A 7,293-nucleotide genomic window follows, 5' to 3' on the forward strand; every position below is an offset into this window, starting at 1 on the left:
GAACTGTTGTGCCTTGGTGACTTGCATGTTACCTTCGTCAACACTGACCACAGCCAGGACCGACTGAGAAGTTGCAGGGATGTTGAATCACGGCTCGAGCGTTATCCCAATTTCAGGTTTCATACAATCCCGGATGGCCTTCCCGAAGATAGTCCTCGTACGGGTGATCAAATTTTTAAGTTACTGCAGTCTTTGAAAGTTGTGAGCCAGCCAATTTTCAGTGAGATGTTAACCTTTGGTCCCCTGGTTGTTTTTACATCAAATAACCGTTCAAGTCTGTGATTCATGTCAGCATAGGAAGTCTTGCGACCATGACCAAGGGTCAGCTGATGGAGACTCGGTATAATTTAGTCAACAGTGGGGCGAGGTTCTTGTGGATTCAGATACCGGGGTCTATAGCTGTATCAGTAGTAGAGGGGGATGAGATTCCTGAGGAATTGGTTAAAGCAACCGAGGAAAGAAGTTATATTGTGGGTTGGGCTCCTCAGGAAGAGGTTTTTGGGCCATGCTGGAATTGGTGGGTTTTTGACTCACAGCGGTTGGAACTCAACAACGCTGGAGAGTGTTGTGGAGGGAGTTCCAAATGATAGGGTGGCCGTACTGTGTTGACCAACAAGTTAACAGTAGGTATCTATCAGAGGTTTGGAAACTTGGATTGGACGTGAAAGATACGTGTGATCGGATCATTGTTGAGAATATGGTCCGAGATGTTATGGAGTTGAGAAAGGATGAATTCTTGCTAACAGCAAATGAAATGGCAAAAATGGCCAAATCAAGTATGAGCGAAGGTATGAGCGAAGGCGGATCTTCAGACGATGACTTGGGCAATCTGATTGAGGACATCAGATTGATGCAGTTGAAGGCATAAACTATTTTTAGCATTGCTGAAATATGATGTCAGGACTAAAGTTTGACACGAAACAAGCCAATCTTGAACAAGTTACTGCAGAGATGGATCATTATTATGATAATGCTTGCGCCTAACCGTTTTGCAAATAATACAGAGATTCAGCCTATGAAGGTGGACTTGGACGAGTCTGGAGTTTCTTCTTCTATATTTCCTATGCTTCGAGAAGATGAATATGGGACAAAAATAAAAACATTTCGAAAGCTAGCCTATGAGTATGTCATCTTTAAACTAAGTTGCAAAATCCACTCTTGAGTTGACATCTTTAAGAGGATGGTGCACGCTACTGGTTAGCAAGATTGTGTAATGAATCGTATGGTCGTAAACAAGAGGGTATTTTTCATTCTAATCGATTAGGCGCTTGCCAACAAGTACCGACCTGCATTCAACCAATTGGTTTTTAGGTTGTTTATCTAGAATAGAATATTATATGCGATGTTGTGCCTGTTTATATTCTGTTTCAATTCCTTAGCCAGGCGTAGAATTTCTTTTGTCTTAGTATTATAATTTTGTAAAACAAAGCACCATATAGTATATACTGTACATTTGAGCTAGTTGCAAGCACCATACATGTCAGTCATCGGAGATTTTATCCAAAAGCAAAACACTGGAGAGACAAGAAGGATGCTTATCCAAAAGAACACACAAAGATCATGGATATCTAACAATGATGCATATTTAGAAAAAGCAGCCATATTCCTTGATGTGTAAGATAATGCTTTAACTGGTGTAGACTGCAGAAATTAAAAGAGGCTGACAAGGGAATTGAGATCCCAAGACCAATTCACTGATTAAAAACCATAGGCCACAAAGATCGATGGTAGAAAAATAATTTCATGCATTGTATCTTTTTCTTTTTTTTTGGGGTGTTTTGGGGGGGTGTTAAATGAGATGCGTGCATCGCCTTAAGGTCCTTAACTATATGGACGGCAATCGCAAAACAATTATTTTTCCAGTGGTTGAAACTCCAAGGAATCCACCATCACATCAATCTATCGTTCTATTCTTGCATCGTGATCAATTCGCTGGAAAAATTCAACGTAATTATTTAATAAAGCAAGAAAAAAGCTCTCTAGATACATTCAAATTAATTGAAAAAAAAATTGATCTTTCCCCGATTCGTACGCCAAGCAACTTTTGAATGATAAATAAGTAAAGTAAATGAATTGAATCAAAATATTCCTTCTTGAAGTGATCCCTGAGATTTCCGGATACATCGCGCAGTGTTTATATGAAACAGTCTTCTATCTATTTCTTTCTTTCTTTATTTTTTAAAAAGCGTTTTTCTATATGTTTCTTTTTTAAGCAATTTTAATTTTTCACCTCTCCTCTTTTATTATTTCCTCAAGATTTTCAATGGAAGAGATTGAAAATTTTATTCCATCATTGCCCTTTTGTTACCCCAATTATAAATTTTGTTTCAGATTAAATATTAATACAAGCTTAGATATATAGCATGCAAGTGTAGGCATGTAAGTGTAATAACAAAGGAAGAAGTAGAAGTCATGTAGAAGACCATAGCAATAGCTAGAAGATCGTTGCAATAACGAAGTACATATTTAGCATAGTTCTATTGTCCACATTTGATTAAGAATAAATAACATTAACAGCAAAATACAGTTGAGTTTCATCAAATTTCAGTGTCAGGCAGTAGCTTCATTGGCATTCACCATTGGTTTATTTTCCTCGAAAGACGATTTAGTTTCACCCACCAAAAAAAAAAAAAAATCAACCTAAAATGATGCAAAGCAATCCAATATGGCAAATTTTACTCCTTGCAAGAAACCACAACTAGATGAAAGAGATTTCATTCTTTCGGCTGAAGCTCTTCCTATTGTTCCAGAGAAGAAGAGCATTATAGATACCTGAAAAGAAGAATGCCTTATAATGCATTGCGTTAGCCTTGTTAGAACCGCGCCCTATATTGAGATATGGCGCAAAATGGCTATTTTGCATCCAAAATAGTTTGAGTGAAAATTTGTTATAGGAGTGGTTAATTTAGCCAATTCGTGGCCTGTAAAAAGTGATTTTTGGTCACATTTCACTTACAATGAAGGTCAGTGATGTTTTTGAAATTTCAAAGATGCTAAGTAATATCATAAAAAATGTCAAAAGAGGTTTTCGAAATTATTCCTAAACTATAACTTTGTCTCTTTTTATTTTATATAGTACTGTTCCTCTTTTTTATTTTTTCCTTTTTAAAGAAAAAACTACATATGTCTCCACTTTTATGTCTTAATAATCTGAGTAGTGCATGACTTTGTCTAATTAAATTTTCTTCCACCTGGAAATTCTGTTTCAATTTAGGTCTTTTGGTAAATTGCAGCTGGCTAATTTGTGACTTTGTGCCAAATCTTCTCGATGGTGTCATCTGTCATGTAATGAACCCTATTATAGTTTTTTGCAAAACGGAAACACGACCAAATCTACCGAATCTGCTATCCTTTATCCTGTTGCTGACCAAATCGGCTGTCTGTGTTTCGTGACTGAAGTGAGCTATTGACATCTAGAACGAAAATGAAAGACAAAACTCAAGATTGAAGTCAAAGTAAAAAATAGTTTCCGTCCGTTTTCATATGAAACAAGAATCACTGTGAAACATGTTTCATTTTTGGGATTTTCGTGGTAATACCTTTTACGCATGGGAACAGAAAATACCTAGTATCATTAACGATTTTATTTTGTGGGTTCTTTTTTTTTTTTTGGGTGTGCGTTGGCGGATGAAATTACCATTGACTTCTAGAAAAGCAAAAGAAAACACATGCCTTGACAGAAAAAGCTGAAAGAGATGATTTTTCTCAATTTAATCTTCAAGATCAACATTCAGTCAGACATATGCTACCCACATGAATAAAAGGGAAAAAGAAGTATACTACAATAAGTTGTACTAACATGACAGTTTAATCTGTCTTAGGAAAAAAAAAAAAAAAAAGATAGTGGTTTAACCTAAAAGCAATGTTTTTAAACCCAAACTAGAGAGTAAACCGGAAAATCTTTCGGTTCAACCGGTTCGAATCCGGTTCAAAGATTTAATAATTTTTTATTCATTTTAGTATTACGAATTTTGAATAAAACTACAATACGTATTTGAGAAAATAGAAACTTAATAAAAACTGATTAAACCTCCCGATTTTTATAGGTTCAACCGATTCTTGACCTATTCAATTAATTCTTTAGTTTTTTAATTGAACCGAATCAAAGGTATGGCTGATTCGCAGTTCAACCGATCAAACCGACAAGTGTCCGATTTTCAAAACATTGTCTGAAAGCTCTAACCCATCAAATTTTAAAAGGATAAGTGATATTTGCAATCCAAAAATAGCTTATGGCACTTCACTCTAATACTTTATCATGTGAAGAAGGGTGGAACGTGGGAGGACTATTTAAGAGCACAAATATTATTTATGCTTTAAAAATTCACTTGTATGTTTACTAAAAATTACAACTAATGACAAGTTAAATTGATAAAAATTATTGTCCTTAAAATATTGTTTAAATTCAGTTGGCAGACTTTTCAATTTGCGTACCAGCTAAAAAGCTGCCGATAAAAGCTGGAACAACTTTAGATGCAGTCAACTAAAACCAAAATATTTGTGATCTCTAAAGTGGAAGCAAAGACTGGCTGATGTCAAAACACAATCAAGAGATGTATTTTTTTAAAAAAAAATAAAAAAAAAATACAAAGTGTATGTTGCGCCATTTTTCCATCTGTAGGATGTAATCAAGCTGTTATGATCACTTGAAAAGTGGGGAGTTGGTATTTGCGCTTCCATCTGTAGAAGAACAGTAGCTGTATTATACATTGAATGCTGATCCAGGTTCCGACCACCCTGTGGCAGACAAATAATTTTGTTTTCTTGAATTTGGTGTTAGAAAGACTGGACGAGAATCGGAGGATATCTGCACAAAATTTCTGTAGATTCTATGAAGATTTTGGCATGACTATAAAGTAAGGTTAGAATTAAAAGTACTTGGACAATGTCCCTGAGTCAGTCACAATCAACTTGTTAAAAACTAATCTCATCCCCAATTATGCACCAGTTTGACAATTATTAAAAGCGAGAAAACTGGATACCATTTGGATCACATGCTGGTTTCGTCAAATGAAAACAATGAGACCTAGTAAAAGTCACGAATGAAAATTGAAAAGAAAGTAATGGCTCGATTTCGTGAAGTCACAACAGATGTGAAGGTTCATATTTCCTTGGCTTCTCAACTACAACTACAACCACGTAGAATCAAATCTGTAGATATGCTGGAGTAATTAATGATCAAAAACGGGAATCATATCTATGGATGCAGAATCCAAAGAAATATTTGCCCACGTAGCAACGGAACAAAACAAAGAACTATTGCGCATATTTCCTTATCAACCATGTGGTCTTCCACGTCCCCGTTCGATGAACATGTCCAACATGGTGTGATGGATTCAGGACCACGCTATTTTAGGATTCAAACTAGACTGAACTTTACACATGTACATTAATAATTACTCATGCACGAGTAAGGGCTTTTCTAATGGGATTCACTGTGTGCTAACTAAGTGATATACCTATCTAAATTTTACATAACCTATCCTGTGCGTGTGTATATATATATATATATACATTTAAATTGATCTTAATTTTTAAAAAATTTAACGTTGAAGTACATTTTAACGAGCACTTAATGAATATTTGATAGACAGAACCTTATATAAGTAACACAAAGCCATGGCCATCTTAGCCCGTTTCTCAACCATACAACATCTTTTTAGGGTTATTCTGCACTGCTCAACCAATTGAGGTTGTTAATTGGACTTAATTGGGGGGGTTTTAATAGAATTATGCAATTATATCTAGAAGCTGTTAATTTACACATATCTTTGGTGTAGAAATAATGGTTGAAGTCTTGAAGGTATTCAAAACTCATTGAAATTGTGCAAGCATGATTGTGGTTTATTCGCAGCTCTTTTCCTCGTGGCTTCAAGTGGACTAGAGACGGGTGTAGATCAAGTTGGGGAGGGCCGGGAGGCCACTTGCCACCTCCGATATTGAGAACATCGTCGAATAGACTATGAGTAATGATCTAACTTCTCTTCCAGCTAAATAGTATTATGACATTGACCTATCCCAAGAATTCACCATCTCAAGAGTTAAAATAAAAGAGAATCGCCACTTGTTATTAACTTCCTGTCCCCGTGTTATAGTGTTATCATACACATTCGACGGCTATTATATCACCAACCTGATTGGAAACCATATCCACACCTTAAGATAAAACCATAAACAAACACACATTTAATGCCTTCTCCGCAACCTTGCCAAAATAAGTCCCCAACTATTTTAATTAAACGCTAACAAAAGTAGTTGCGCCGTCCAACTGGAAAAGTTCGTACAATATGGTCAGTAATTAAGTACTAATTAAATTGAGCAACTTGTGAGTTGTGATTCTGACAGCATTTTTGTGTGTGAGATGAGACACTAGTAATTAAGAGTTAACTGAAAACTATCCTAATGCAAGTTGTTCGATTGTATCTCATTGATACTAACACAACACTCATCATACAAAGGAACAAAACAAAACCAGTGATGATAATGATGATGATGATGATGATGAATGAAATAATACTTAAGATCAAAAAGTCGTTAAGCTCCAAATTCGGCATTCCTGAGCTATGAGCTATGTTCTTGTATTTCCAAGGATTTTTTTGACGGATGCCTACTCAACGCTCGTTAACATACCTACATTCCACGTAATCTATTATATATATATATATATATATATTGTAATAATTGTTACTTTATCTCGCATTTATATAATTTTTCTAATTTGTCTTATTTTTTTATAAATTTGACACCTGAAATATATTTTAACGAATACTCATTGTACACTTATTAGACAAACCCTATTCCTAATGCTACTAGTCGTTCTACTTTTAACGTACAAACACCTTTATACAGTACTCACACCAAATTACTAGAGTGTTATAAGTAATTTGGTGGAAGTGTGGTAATAAAAGTGGTGTCGTATAAACGGATAAGTTCAAAGTTGAACAGGTAACCTTACGAGGGAAGTGGTAAGATTTCTAAATATGCACGTACAAATCCAAAAGAGCCCATCGTCTACATCTCTAGGCCCCCCAAAAAGCTTCAATTGTTTGGAGCCTTCCTAAAAAATTAAAAATTGCATGGCCCGCAATCCCACCTTGCCGGTATAAAAAGACGGCCTATGCATGTCGTAAATTGTACTTCCATCGTGACTAGTTAGATGCACTTCAAAATCTAGATATCCAAACAAATTGGTTTTATTGCAACAGCCAATTGAGTGTTCCAAAAGGTTAGGACCCAATCCAATCGAAAAAACAATTTAGTATAAGGAGGCAGTGGGAGACAGCGTTACTTGCC

The 7,293-nt window shown here is 35.6% G+C and overlaps 1 pseudogene; it reads left to right on the forward strand.

Annotated features, from left to right (window-relative positions):
- The first annotated feature begins 133 nt into the window (after nt 1-133).
- On the forward strand, nt 134-868 carry LOC113755500 (annotated as a pseudogene).
- Nucleotides 869-7,293: the final 6,425 nt, after the last annotated feature.

This window comes from Coffea eugenioides, chromosome 2 (assembly GCF_003713205.1).
Source record: "Coffea eugenioides isolate CCC68of chromosome 2, Ceug_1.0, whole genome shotgun sequence".
Taxonomy (NCBI): domain Eukaryota; kingdom Viridiplantae; phylum Streptophyta; class Magnoliopsida; order Gentianales; family Rubiaceae; genus Coffea; species Coffea eugenioides.